Below are 14414 nucleotides of genomic sequence, written 5' to 3' on the forward strand. Positions count from 1 at the left end.
TCCACTCGCCCCACCTGTATGCAGAGCGAGGACCGCGTGGAAAGGAAACGGCGCGGGCGGGGCTCCCCCTCGCAGATGCCTCGGAGACCCAGAGGGGCGGCGCCAGGCCAGGGCCCCGAGCCCTATGTCCCCCATCCCCCCAACCCCAGCGCCTCCGAGGTGCCCCTCTCCCAATTCCGGGGCATCACCGTGTCTCCCCCGCCTCCGTTAAAATAGTGAAACGAACTGCGGAGTGAAGTGATGGAAAGCCGGGGGCGGGGAGTCGCCCGCGGCGAGGGGCTGCAGGGGAGGGGGTGCGGTGGCCGAAGAAGGTGGCCGGCGAGCAACGGGACGAATGGGATCGCACTCAGTCGCGGCCTCTGGGACCCTTCCCCTCGGGCAACCCGGCCCTCCTATGGCCCAGGGCGCTTTGGGAGGGCGTAGGGCAAACCTGGGGCTGCGGTGGGGGGTGGGGAGGGGACTCCACCTCCATCCATCCCAGGATGGCAACTGTGGTCATCCTGCTAAAGTCGGGGCGGGGGCGGCGGTGGGGACAGGCGGGTACCGCGGTCCTCCCCCTCACCCCCCCAGTCCGAGCGCCGCCGCCGCCGCCGCCGCGGCCGCTCAGTAACACGTCCCCAGGAGACTCGCAGGAGCAACACGTGATGTGTCTACTTATCAGGGTGAGAGGGGGAGAGCGAGACTCCGAGCGTGCGGGCGAGGAAGCTGGGCGGGGGGCCGAGACGGGGGCCGGGACGACGGCTGGGGCGCCGGGGTCGCCAGCTCCTCGCCCACCTCCCTCCCTGTGGGAGAAGAGGAGGAGGGGAAGTGACTGCGGAGTTGATGAACTTTGCACATCCAGAAACGCCATTTTGATTCCTTTTCCGGAACAAGTTTGCATCTCTCCTCGGTCTCTCCCTGAAGCCCACCGGTCCCCAACGCATCATGCCTGGGAGCCAAGCGTCCTGCCCGGCCGTAAGTACGTGCCCCGGGTTCCGACTCGCGGTACTCCGGCGGCAGCGAGACGTCTGGGGCACAGCCTGAGCGACCTTTTAAAGAACTTTGGGGATGGGGAGGGTGAAGTCTGCAGAGCGCGTTGTACTTTTGAAACTCGGTGTGTCCCGGAGCTGGGGACCCGCACGCCCCACTCCGCGCAGAGTGCGCTCGGGCCGGCAGGGCGGCCAGTGATGAGCGGGGCAGCCCTCTCCCCTCGGGCTGCGCGCCGGGCCGTTCCTCCTCCTCCTCCTCCCTTTCCTCCGCTCTTTTCCCTTTCCCGAGCCGCCGGCTCTGCCAACCAGCTCCCAGCGCGAGCCGCCGCAGCGCCCCGCCAGCAGGACCTGATGCGCATCCATATTAGCCGTCCGAGCGCAGGAATCCGGCCCGACCCGCGCCGCCGAGTTTATTTTTAACCAGCACCGCCGGGACTCGGATGGTGCGCGCACCGCCGGCCAGAAACATCTTCCCAGCGCTACTCTCCATCTTCCGCCCTCTCTCCCTCGACATCCTCCCCCCCATGTGGGAGGGGAAACTTTTCTCCTACATACTTTCGAGTCCCTCTCGGGCCGGGAAGCGCTGAGATGACGGCGCCCGCCCTCCCGCCGCCGCCGTAAGGTATCCGGGGGTGCCTGCTTGGGGGTGCCTTCCCGGGGTGCTCGCGCGGGGGTGCCTGCTCGGGGCTGCTCGGTGGGAGCATCCGCCGCGCCCTGCTCTGCGGACTTTGATCCACCCGGGCGGACGGCGCCGGCCGGGAGGGGGCCGCGGGCAGCCCCGCGCCCTCGCCGGGTCCCGGCTGGCGGTCGTGGTCACGCCGACCACCGCCCCGGGGGGCCAGGGGAGGAGGGGACCGGGCCCTAACTGTGCGGGCACGTATTGTTCCCTCGCCCTTCCGTTGGCGGGGTGCGTGTTTTCGTGGGAGCCCTCGGTGTGGAGCTAGCCTGCCTCGCGGGCGGGGGGGGGGGTGGGGGGCTCGGCGCCGTCACGAGCACAGGAAGGAGGCCGGGAGCATCCGAGGCGGGGCCGGCCGCCTGGGCCCGCTCCGCCGCCCAGCTGTGGAGCGCGCTCGGAAACTTTTGTCCGCCGCCCGCTGGACCAGTTTTTCGCGAGTTCTGGGGCTTCCCTTCCTCCTCCCATCCCGGCCCCCAGCGTCTAGCTGGGTGGGGGGAGGGGGCCTGTTGCTGCTCCCCCCCAACTTCCCGCACAAGCCTCGGGCCGGGCCCCCCGCGCCCCCTCCCCGCCCGCGGTCTCTTAGGAAACTGCGACCTTAATGGTTGCTAAGGAGCAGGGGAGGTCCTTCCCGTCGCCGACCCCCTCCCTGGGAAGCGGCGTGTTTTCTGGACCGGGCCAAGGGCGCGTCGAGGATGTGACCTGCTCCGCGGCCGCGCGTGAGTGCGGGGCGCGTCGGCCGAGCCCACCGATGGGCGAGGCCACCTTTCTCTCCGGGCGGGGCGGGGAGCTGGGGGACGCGGGGACCCCACGGGGTGCGGGCCCGGGCCGCTTGACAGGCGCCGCGTGCAGCTCGCGCCCCTAGGCCGCCGTGCATCCGTGATGGGTTATAAAAGAGGAGGAAAGTATTTCTCCTTGCTCAGCAGATTTGCCCTCCCTCGCTCCTTACTGGTTAGGAGATAGAACGTGAGCCCAGATCCGGACGAGCAGTTCACATTCCATTACGAAATTCTACACGGCTTCAGAGCCAGCAGCAGCACACATTCGGGGCGCTTTGGAGGGTTTTCTTCTTTTGAGGATGCTCCTGCTGCTGCTGCTTGTGATGGTGGTGGATGTGGAGAGAGACAAAAGGGTGAATAAAAAAATATAACGTTTTGGTATGTTGAAAAACCTGTCCGGGGGTTTTCATTAGTAGAAAATTGAACCCTCTTAGAGTTTAGATTTAAGCTTAGCTCTTTAAAAGCCAGTGGAAATAAAGTTTGCCTGTTGAATGGTGTTGCTGGAAATAGCGAGGAATTTCTGTCTTAAGAAGACTTGAAATGATTTCTGCAAAGGCAGAGTTACTAGTGCATTTCCATTATTTTTGATATTTTTTTCCCCTTTATATAGGTAGTGGACCCTGCATGTGTGCGAGTTGATTCTGAAATAAGTTTAATGGAAGTGGAAGGTGGGGAAAAGAGAACTGCCAAGAAAAGAATGTGGTTTAGTTTTGTTTTTTCACACCCATGAAAATCATCCTCTAGATTTGGTGCTTTTTCAAGTAGGCAGGTATAGTTTCTAAGACATATTTCAACCCGGAAGTCTGAGTTAGATAGAGGCCAAAGTGTTGGCTAAAACCTCTTTGAAAAACAAACGTTGAGTTCTGTACTATCTTCAAGAGTCCACAGAACTTTTGAAGGAATGGGCTCGAGCTACTCTACAAGTAATTTATACAAAGACGGATAACTAATTTTAGGGGTGGTGTGTGTGTTTGTGTTTGTTTACCTCTGCCCTTTGGAGGGAGCCTTCTGGGTACCCGCTGATGGGTCCTGCTTTGATGTGCTTTGAGCTTTGGTTACACTGATGAATTAAACATTTGAATGGCTTTAATCAAGTTTTAAATGTGTTAAAAAAAATACCTTTCCCCCATTTTTACAAAAGAAAGGGAGAGAAGAACTCTTTGATTTAGTTATTTGCTTAGCTTGTGCTCCATTTTAGGTTAATGAACTTGCATTGTCTTTGTCTTAACCCTACTGCTAAACTGGTTGCATTTTAGAATGTCTTGTTTTTAAAGAGGATTTGCTGGATGTGTAATACTCTTTAAGAAATGCTGCTGATGCTTACTGTTATGTGGAATATCATTCTCTGGGTTTTTCTAGATACTGCTTTATTTCTCATCAGAAAATCAGACTCTAAGCCCTTATGGCAGACAAGTGTTTGTTATGTGATGGGGAACACGCGTCTTACTGAGCTGGTACAGGTGGTGCATCCATCCTAACTAGTTACATCACCCAACAAGCGACCTTTTGATTGAAGGGTCTTTTAAATTTCTTCAGGCAGACTCCAAAGGCCTTATTTGTATCCAACACAGGTACAGCATGTTGAAGGAAGAAAATAAACCTACACATATTAGTCCAGCATCTGATCAACAGCAGTTTATTGGTTATCTGCTGTGTGCCAGGCACTGTACCGTGTAGCTGCCTTAGGTCGTTTTTGCTCTTCAATTTTGAACTGTTGCGTTATTCCACTTCTGAGGTCAGTTAGGAAGTCTTTGCTTGCTATCTTATGCTCACTTGCTAACATCATTTATCACCTTCAGCTAAGGAAATGTCCCAGTTAATGAAGTTTTAAAATGCTACCCTTTTTGGATTTTGCAGGGCATAATTAATATGAATTTAACTCCTATAAGAATTGGTTAAATATATTCTTTGGAAACAGAAGTGAATTCTTTTGATGTTTCTATTCATTATCCTTCTGAAAAGTAGGTGGTGCTTAGAAGGTCATAGGATAAGGGTTGCTAAGCAGCTAAACAGAAGGATGCTAAAATTAACCGAAGCATTTTTGAAAGGGAGTCATTCCCTGTTTTACATTATTTACTAGGCTTAATTAATTTCTGATTCTTCTATGTCCTTTGACTTGGGAAGGTAGGATGTTAAAGTTTGTTTTGGTTTTGTTATTATATTTAAATAATCTCTTTCTTTTGTAAGTGTCTTTAATTGAAGTTCAGTACTGTATGACCAGCCTTGTGGTGTCAGATGGCAGCTTGTCTGGTGGACTTCTTGACTATTGCCAATGTGTTCAGGTTGAACCTTCCTGAGGATTTGTGTGTATCGTACCCTCTTATTTCTAGTATTAATAACTGATTCCTTGGTTTGTTTTGGAAATTCTACATAATCCATAAAGTTATGTCTTTTATTCTGCATCAAACAGGTTTGTATTCAAAGATAGAAATGCAATTTAGTATCAATAGAAAGTATGCAATGTAATCTGTCCTGATAAGGGGACAATAGCTTTCTTTCCCGCTTTACTGAGATTACCATTCCCTTAGATTAGGTTTTGATAGGGCTCCTCCTCCATTTCATTCCACTTCCCTGGTGCAGTTTATTCCGCCCAGTTCATAGATATCTTTTTAAAAATAATTATATTAGGTTCAGAGTATCTTTGGAAGGACTGGCCAAATGTTAGAAAACAAAAATAGGTGTGATGTACATTACATTTCTGCCATAAGTATGTTCAAGTATCTTGAAGTTTTTTATTGAGATAAAATGGTTGAAATCTAATTGAAGCCATGATTAGTAACTACCATCTCTTGGTTGAATGGTAAGCCTGTTGTAAGCCAAAAGTTTCCCTGCTTCAAGGTTAATTTGTGTACATCTGACCTATTGAGCAGGCAGTGTTGAGTCATATTTTTTATATCCAAATACAATTAAGAAATTGATAAATGAATTTTCTTTCTGTTTCTTTTCTCTCTTTCCTGATTTAGAGAGTGATTTTTGAGTAGAGGTAGCCATGGCACTTTTCAAAGAGCAAGGGTCAGACAGTGATTTCCAGACGGGGGCGAGGGTTGCAGGGACCTCCCCTTATATCAAAGGTAAAAAGTACACCATATGAAACCAAGAGGGAGGCATACGGTGTGCTCTCTGAAATGCATCACTTATTTTTAATTTCCCCCATTCCCATAGAAGGCAGAATACAGAAAAGAAAACTACTGATGTTTTCATTACTACGGAGGTAAAAGAATGAGGAAGGTGGAGAGAGGTTTTTCCTTTTTTGTTAGCAGTCCTGTCGGCAGTGTCATCGACTGTGCTCCGCTCAATTTCTCTTGTCACGTTCCCTGGTGTTCATCGTGGTCTGAACTGCAGCCGATTGTAGCTGGGGATTGCACTCTGCCGTTGGCAGTGGCGGGTTGGGGTGAAGCGGATGGGGAGGAGCAGACTGGTAGCGACCGGTGCATCTTGTTTTTGGTGGGACTTCAAGGGTACTGAAGTTAGCCAGTCTGCCCATCAGTAAAGGTGGCTGCCTGTGAATAGGTGCTTCAGACAAAAGCAGTGGGAGAGGGTGGAGACTGTTTGTTCAGTGTGATTCAAGCAAGTAATGCTAAGAGAATTCGAAAACCTCTGTAAAGTCCCAGGACTGGGTACTGACTGCTCCTGCAGGGATTCACCTGAGGGCTTGCAGACATCATGAGGGTGGGTGGAGAAAGAGAATGAAAACCCCCACAGGCATTGTCAGACAGCCAGACGGAAGAGAAAACGTCTCAGTGGGGGTAATCAGATAAAGCTTTTAAATGCTCTATTTGTTTTTCTCTAGCTTGCTTGGTATTTCATCTCTTTCCCCCTTTTCAGAGACTATGGGATAGGATTGTTATGAAAGTGTGTGATACTTCTGGTGGTTTAATCACTTTAAAATTTTTCTTTTTCATTCAGATATACCTTCTAGGACTTAGTTAATTTCACCCTGCTTTTGTGGAGGCCTTTAGCAAAGATTCCAAGTTTATGCTTAGAGGAACACTGTGAGAGTTAGGTGGGTATGTTGATCCATTTTACAGCTGCGCCGTGGTCCACCCAGGGGCTGATAAATCAAACTTGGAACCCAGAACTCCTAACTCCAGCCTAGCCCTGTAGAACCGCTGCTTTTTAGAATCAGCTTGACCTCAAGAGGACTTAGCAGCATTAAATATATACTGCCTGTTTATCTCCATGTGTATGGTGTGTGGTTTTTAAATAAGACCAGATCCTTTTCAAAATAAACCTAATTGAGTTTGAAGGTATAAGGAAATTTTAAAAAGCACTTTTGCTCTTGGTAGCATTTCTGTTGATGAATGTGATGATACGTATCTTTTTAGTAGCCTTTCTACCTCATGAGATTGTTGTAAGGATAAAGTAGATGTTCCAGAAAGTCAAAATCTATAAACGGAAGAACGTGGTATATTTTGAGCTCAGGAAGCTTTGTGGGTATCCATTCTGGATTTCCTTTCCAGAATTTTGCACACCTCCATTACCTTAGTCAAATTTTGCCTGGGAGTTTATGTTCAAATTGGGGAAATGCAGCACTTTGTTTTTGTTTTTAGCGCTGGGAGACTAACAGAACTATCAAATTCTTCTTAATGTGGTTCACTTAGGTGAGGCGGAGACTTGCTGTCGCCCAGGATGGAGTGCAGTGGCACAATCTTGGCTGTCTGCAACCTCCACCTCCAGGGTTCAAGCGATTCTCCTGCCTCAGTCTCCTGAGCAGGTGGGACTACAGGCACACACCACCAAGCCCAGCTAACTTTTGTATTTTTAGTAGTGACAGGGTTTCACCATGTTGATCAGGCTGAGTGAGGGATGAGTTTTAAGGAAAAAGCTGATGACAAGCTTGGGGCTTACTCTTTGAAGAAGTGGTTCTCAACCTGGTGGTTTTGCCCCCAGGGGACTTTTGGCACTGTCTGGAGACATTTTTAAGTGTTTCTGGCGGGGTGGGGGGCGGGGGGGGGAGTTGCTACTGGCCTTTAGGCATAGACCCCAAAGATGCTGCTCCATGTCTTAGAGTGCACATAACAACCCCCATATGTCAGCAGAGCTGAGGGTGAGAAAGCCTGCTTGAAAGGTACGGTAGTCGTGGCCTGGGTCTCATCTACAAGTCCACTGGGTGCACTGCCTGTATTGCATGCGATATATTTAGAAATCTGAAATTCCATAAAGCACGTAAGCAAGTAAGCTCTTATATGCCTCTGAGGTACCATGGTTGGCAAGTTCGAAGTTTCTCAGAAAACTTGGGGTTGAGGAAAACATCAAGTGGCATTAAATAAATTTGAAAACCTCATAGTAAATGAAAATTCTAGAAGTCATCTACTTCTAAAACAAACTAGATTCATTGGCTTTGTGAAGCTGTTCTGGTAGATGGCTCAGCTTTCCCAGTCACCTTCAGTTATTTGGGAAACTTGCCCTGGTGCTGTCATCTGCAGCCTCCTTCATGTTCTAAGTTATGTGGAGTATACCCTTTTTTTTTTTTTTTAAGTGTTTGAACTAGCCCTTACTTGCTTAACAGTTCATGTTTTTGCATCTGTAGTCTCCCTTATTTTATTTTCCCAAGTTTTTGCAAAATTCTTACATAACCGTCTGCCATTTTTATAGGGCAGTGTTTCTGAGCCGGGTCCTCTGTCCATACATCTCCTCTTGAGAGGGTGGATGGCTGCCAGCTGCTGTGGTTGGGAGGGATAGGGAGGGAATAAGGGGATGCAGGGTAGGAGGCAGTGATTATTTTTATATTAAGGGACCCCAGGCCTCAGACCAGAAATGTCTAATATAGTGACAGGAGTGATCTTTTAGCCAGCAAGTGTTACTGATCTGACCCTTGGCCTTCCCCCCAACCCCCCAGCCTATCACACAGACAGGAGGTAAGGAAACCATGGAGGGGAGAAGAAAACAGGGAGACAGAGATTGAATTCCAGAAAAGGAAGGGCTGCCAGTGGTAGGCAGAGTCACCCCTAGAGTGGCCTGGGCTCCCACTTTATAGACATGTGCAATACTTGAAGATAGCTCCTTTTACATCTAAACCAGCAGTTAGTCAGTGTCCCATTGGTGTCAGTCGCACTGATGGTGCTCAGGGCCATTGCTCTGCAGCTACCTTTGCAGTCCCATACCTGGTAGTGAGTGTTGTTCCTGCAGAACGCACTCTGCATTCTGGTGCTTTTCTGCCTTCTCCTCTAACCTATAAACTGCCAACTCCCAACTCTATATCTCCATTTACAACTTCTCCCAAGCTTGAACCTTTTGTCACCCTGATCACCCTGCAAGTACCTTACCCTGCAGGTACTTGTAAAAATGAAAGTCCTCTCCCTTCCTTCTGGAAGGTGATCACCATCCACCCAGCCTTCTAGGCCAGGAGTCTTACTGCCGTCCTGACGCATGTCTGTCCTGCCCCGATGTTCAATCAGTCACCAGGCCCTCTGCAAAACCACACTCCAGTCTGGCCCTGACATTGGCTGTTCTGTCGTTTCTGACCTAAGGCCCTGATCAAGTCACAAACGCCTCCCAAGTTAATTTCCTGCCACCAGTTTCTCCCTACTGCAGTTCATCCTCACTCTGCTGCCAGAATCATCAAAACTAAAGCTGTGCGTGGTGTTTGCCTGCTTAAAAACATCTCTTGGCTCTCTGTTGTCTACAGGAAGAAATCCAAACTCCTTAACTTGGCATACAAGGAACTTCATCTGCTTCCAAGCCGAATTTCTAGTCTCAGCTCTTGTCACTGTCTTCTACCCCACTGCCACACTGAATTGATTCTTACTGCCTCATGTTGCCTGGATTGTTCATTTTGTTGCATCCCCATCCCCTTCCTTCAGCAATAAAGATTTTTTTTGTACTCTTTTTTTCAAGACCCAGCTTAAATACTACCTCTTCTATGGAGAATTAGCTCTTCTGTTGTGAATAACTTTTACCCCATCTGTCAAGTCTTGTCTGTTGTAATTTATCTGTTAACATGTTTCTCTCACTTCAAGAATATTTTTCCACCTCCCGTACCTAGAACGATTGCATAGTTGGTGCTCACTCACCACTGTGTGTTGATTTCTGATACAAAAATGAGAGTTTCTGAAGATTTTGGAGAATAGCCACATGTAATTTGGAAGCTAAGGCCTAAATAGTGCTAAAATTCAATGAAGGAAATAGACATGAACTAACGATTTCAGCATACCCGTCATGCAGAATGTGGTGCTAGGTGGGAAAGAATTAAGTGCTTTGGTGGGAAAGAATTTTGAATTATAGAAATTCTAAAATAAAAGTTGGCTCAGCTTAATGTAAAAGTGAAAAAAACTCCTTGTTAATGCCTGGTTGCGCTAAAAGCTGTCACACTGGGGCCTTTACTAATTATAACCATTTTTCATGGCTCTTGATTTGAAGTTTACATTAAATAGGAGAGATGGGCACACAGATCAAAGACCAAAATCATTTCAGAGCTCCAATGTGTGGGCCCATTTTCTCTGCTTAGTTAGAGTTTTGTTTCATTAGTGGTATGAGTTAATAGGAGTGTTGGTCTGTGTATAATTTAACTTCTCTTTTTTCCATTACTCGTAGGATTTAAAACAGAATACCAAGCCAGAAACCTACAGGGTATAAATCTTGCTTTATGTGTTTGTATGTCTGTGTATGTGCAATATACACATGATAATAGTTGATTTTAGATCATATTTATAAAAAGAATCATTTTCACTGTTTTAGGGGAGCTCCCTTTATTCTGACACTTCATTGTAAAAAACAAAACATTTCTGTGAATATATAAAATCAAAATCTTAATTTTCTCATAAAAGAGGTAGATATGTCTTCAGAAATAGGGGAGATAACCAGGAAGATGGGGTGGGTGTTCTGGTTCTGAAACACAAAGGTGAACCATGTGAATAGGTTTCCTGTTTTTTGTTTTTTTTTTGAGATGAAGTGTTTTACTCTTGTCACCCAGGCTGGAGTGCAATGGCACAGTCTTGGCTCACTGCAACCTCCACCTTCCAGGTTCAAGCGATTCTCTTAGCCTCCCGAGTAGCTGGGATTACAGGTGCCTACCACCACGCCCAGCTAATTTTTGTATTTTTTTTAGTAGAGATGGGGTTTCACCATGTTGGCCAGGCTGGTCTCGAACTCCTGACCTCAGGTGATCCGCCCACCTCGGACTCCCAGAGTGCTGGGATTATAGGCGTGAGCCACTGCGCCCCACCAGGTTTCCTTTTTAAACAATGATTTACTTATTTATTTATTTTGGAGACAGGGTCTCTCTCTGTTGCTCAGGCTGGTCTCAAATTCCTAAACTCCTGGGATCGAGCAGTCCTCCTACCTCAGCCTCCCAAAGTGTTGAGATTACAGGTATGAGGTATGAGGTATGAGCCACTGAGCCTGACATGAATTTTAAAAAGCAAAAAGGAAAAAACGACATAGTGTGTGGAAGTTCTTGGTATTTTTTATACAAGATGAAATCCTGGTTGATTAAAAATATATTACTATAAATATTTTTTAATAAGTGCTTACCTGCTAACTAGAGTTTGGGCTCAGATCGTGGCAGATACATTCAGATATAATATTCTAACATAGTTTTATTTATCAGGAGGCTCGTATATTTTCCTCTCCAATACAGAAAATAGATTTTTTTTTTTTTTTTTTTTTTTTTGAGACAGTCTTGCACTGTCTCCCAGGCTGGAGTGCAGGGGCAGAATCTCAGCTCACTGCAACCTCCTATTCTTGGATTCAAGCGATTCTTCCACCTCAGTCTCCCAAGTAGCTGGGATTACAGGCGCATGCCACCACACCTGGCTAATTTTTGTATTTTTAGTAGAAACGGGGTTTCACTATGTTGGCCAGGCTGGTCTCAAACTCCCAACCTCATGTGATCTGCCCGCCTTGGCCTCCCAAAGTGCTGGGATTACAGGTGTGAGCCACCGCTGCCAGCCCAGAAAATAGATTATTTTAAAGTCAGTTTTTCTTTTGCTTTAGGAATTTTAAATGTTTTGGAGGATAATTTTATGAAACTAGTGAACATCTCAAACAGGTTTTCTGTGACTTGGTTAGTTAAATCGGTATGTATTTGGCTAAAGTGTTCTACTTAAAAGTTTAAAACCAAGTATAATTTAAAGGAGGCTTAACTTGCATGTCTCTGAATTTAATTTGTATTTAAATCATGAAAATAAGGATTCTGAGAACCATTTGTTCAAAAGCTTAATAAGGCTTCACAACCTCCCGTCCTTAAGTGTGATTCAGTATGAGATTTAGCCTTCTTTTGAAAATAGGCAGTTTTTCACCACCAAATTTGCCAATCCCATGGTGTTTTTTATTATTATTATTATTATTTTTTATTATTAGAGACAGGGTTTCACCATGTTAGCCAGGCTGGTCTCGAACTGCTGACCTCAGGTGGTTCACCCACCTCGGCCTCCCAAAGTGATGGGATTACAAGCGTGAGCCACTGTGCCTGGCCTCCCATGGTGTTATTTTTTTTAACGTTTACAGATTTTTATTGATTCAATACATATTTGAATATCCACTATGCAAGGCTACTGTGTTAAGCACCAAGTTTACTGGTATGGGAAAGATAGTTGAAAGCCTCATAGAGGATGTATTGCATCGCAAGAAATGGCGGGCATGGTGGTTCACGCCTGTAATCCCAGCACTTTGGGAGACCAGACTGGCTAATATGGTGAAACAGCATCTTTACTAAAAACACAAAAATTAGCCGGGCGTAGTGGCGGGCATCTGTAATCCCAGCTACTCGGGAGGCTGAGACAGGAGAATTGCTTGAACCCTGGAGGCAGAGGTTGAATGAGCTGAGATCGTGCTACTGCGTTCCAACCTGGGTGACAGAGCGAGACTCCATCTCAAAAAAAAAAAAAAAAAAAGAAAGAAAATAAAGAGACATGTTCAGCAACTAAGAAGTCATTGTTATATACATGTGCTAAGTGCTACCAGTGTGTAGCCTTTATGTGTATGGGAGGAGTGAAAGATGCTGGGAGGCCGGTCAAAGAAGGCACCTTGTGGAAGTGACATTGGAGCTAATATCTGAAGGGTGGGTGAGAGAAAAGAAGAAGCGTCAGAAAACAACTTGTACAAAGACCCTGAGGTTGGAGAGAGGTGTGCGTCCAGGAAAATGAGAAAAGCACAGTGTGTTTGGAGGAAGACAAGACACAGAACCAGTGAATTACAGGGATGGTGCGGTAGATAAGGGCTAGAGCAGGCTGCTAGGAACTCTGGGAAGCTACGAAAAGGTTAGGCCAGATTAGCATGATGAGATTTGCATTTTTAAAGATTATTCCTACCCAGAGTTGAGAATAGACCTGGCTAGAAGGAAGCAACTGTTTGCCTTCTGTTTGGAAGAATGTCAGAACACTAGTTTTTGAAACCTTGAAAACCGGCGGTGGCAGTAGAAAAAGGGAGCTTAGAAGGATTTGATAAAGGTTTAAGAGGTGGGAGGGGCTTGGCGATGACGCAGGGTCATGGAAGGGAGACATGACTTCCTGGTCTCTAGCTTTTGCAGCTGAGTGGATGATGATGCCTCTGACAGTGAAACGCTAGATTAATCAAGGTTTATGAACAAGGTGTGTTCTCTACCTTTTAAAGAGCTATATTTATGTCCCCACCACCCCCCGCCTGCCTTTTTTAGCTATTTCTTTACTTGCACGGTGTTTTAGTTGATTAAAAATTATGTACCTAGGCCAGGCGTGGTGGCTCATGCCTCTAATCCCAGCACTTTCGGAGGCCGAGCCGTGCAGATCACTTGAGGTCGGGAGTTTGAGACTGGCCTGGACAGCAAGGTAAAAAACCCTGTCTCTACAAAAAAATACAAAACTTAGCCGGGCATGGTGGTACACACCTGTAGTCCCAGATACTCAGGAGACTGAGGTGGGAGGATCACTTGAATCCAGGAGGTTGAGGCTGCAGTGAGCTGTGATTGCGCCACTGCATTCCAGCCTGAGCAACAGGGTGAGACCCCTTCTCAAAAAGAAAAAAAAGTACATGGCATGGATGAAGCATGAATAGTACTTATGTAACAGTGAGAAACAGACGTTATGTTCTTACCATTGGGAAAAAAACCAATGGCTGCCTCCTATTCTATCCTCCTTTTTCTTCTTTTAATTTCCTGATGCTAAAAGGAACAGGAAAAATTTCTTGTAGATGGCCTGAGCTTTTGAATGATTTTTAGATGAGATGTACACCTATTTTTTTTTTTTTTTTTTTTTTTGAGACAAGGCCTCGCTCTATGAACAGGGTAGAGTGCAGTGGTGTGATCACGGTTCACTAGAGCCTTGACCTCCTGGGCTCAAGCGATCCTCCCACCTCAGCCTCTTGAGTAGCTGGGACTACAGGTGTGCGCCACCACGCTTGGCTAATTTTTGTTTTTTGAGACAGTCTTGTTCTGTCACCCAGACTGGAGTGCCGTGGCACGATATTGGCTCACTGCAGCCTCTGCCTCCTGGGTTCAAGTGATTCTCCCTCCTGCCTCAGCCTCTCGAGTAGCTGGGATTATAGGCGACTGCTACCATGCCTGGCTAATTTTTGTATTTTTAATAGAGATGAGGTTTCTTTTTTTTTTTTTTTTTTTTTTTTGAGACGGAGTCTCACTCTGTCACCCAGGCTGGAGTGCAGTGGCACGATCGGCTCACTGTAAGCTCCACCTCCCGGGTTCATGCCATTCTCCTGCCTCAGCCTCTCCGAGTAGCTGGGACTACAGGTGCCTGCCACCACGCCCGGCTAATTTTTTGTATTTTTAGTAGAGACGGGGTTTCACCGTGGTCTCGATCTCCTGACCTCGTGATCCGCCCGCCTCGGCCTCCCAAAGTGCTGGGATTACAAGCGTGAGCCACCGCGCCCGGCCCTAGAGATGAGGTTTCACCATGTTGGCCAGGCTGGTCTCGGAAGTCCCAACCTCAGGTGATCCACAATAGAGATGAGATTTCACCATGTTGGCCAGGCTGGTCTCAAAGTCTTAACCTCAGGTGATCCACCCGCCTCAGCCTCCCAAAGTGTCGGGATTACAGGCGTGAGCCACTGTGCCTGGCCAAT

At 47.4% G+C, this 14414-nt stretch overlaps 1 protein-coding gene across 2 annotated transcripts in view; it reads left to right on the plus strand.

Annotated features, from left to right (window-relative positions):
* The first annotated feature begins 682 nt into the window (after positions 1–682).
* RREB1 (ras responsive element binding protein 1) overlaps positions 683–14414 on the plus strand; it is a 143604-nt gene continuing 129872 nt past the window's right edge. For both annotated transcript variants that reach the window (XM_030817264.1, XM_030817265.1), the window contains exon 1: positions 683–954. The gene's annotated coding sequence lies outside the window, so the exon portion shown is untranslated. The remainder of the gene's footprint in view (positions 955–14414) is intronic.

Source organism: Nomascus leucogenys, chromosome 8 (genome assembly GCF_006542625.1).
Source record: "Nomascus leucogenys isolate Asia chromosome 8, Asia_NLE_v1, whole genome shotgun sequence".
In the NCBI taxonomy this organism is placed as follows: Eukaryota; Metazoa; Chordata; class Mammalia; order Primates; family Hylobatidae; genus Nomascus; species Nomascus leucogenys.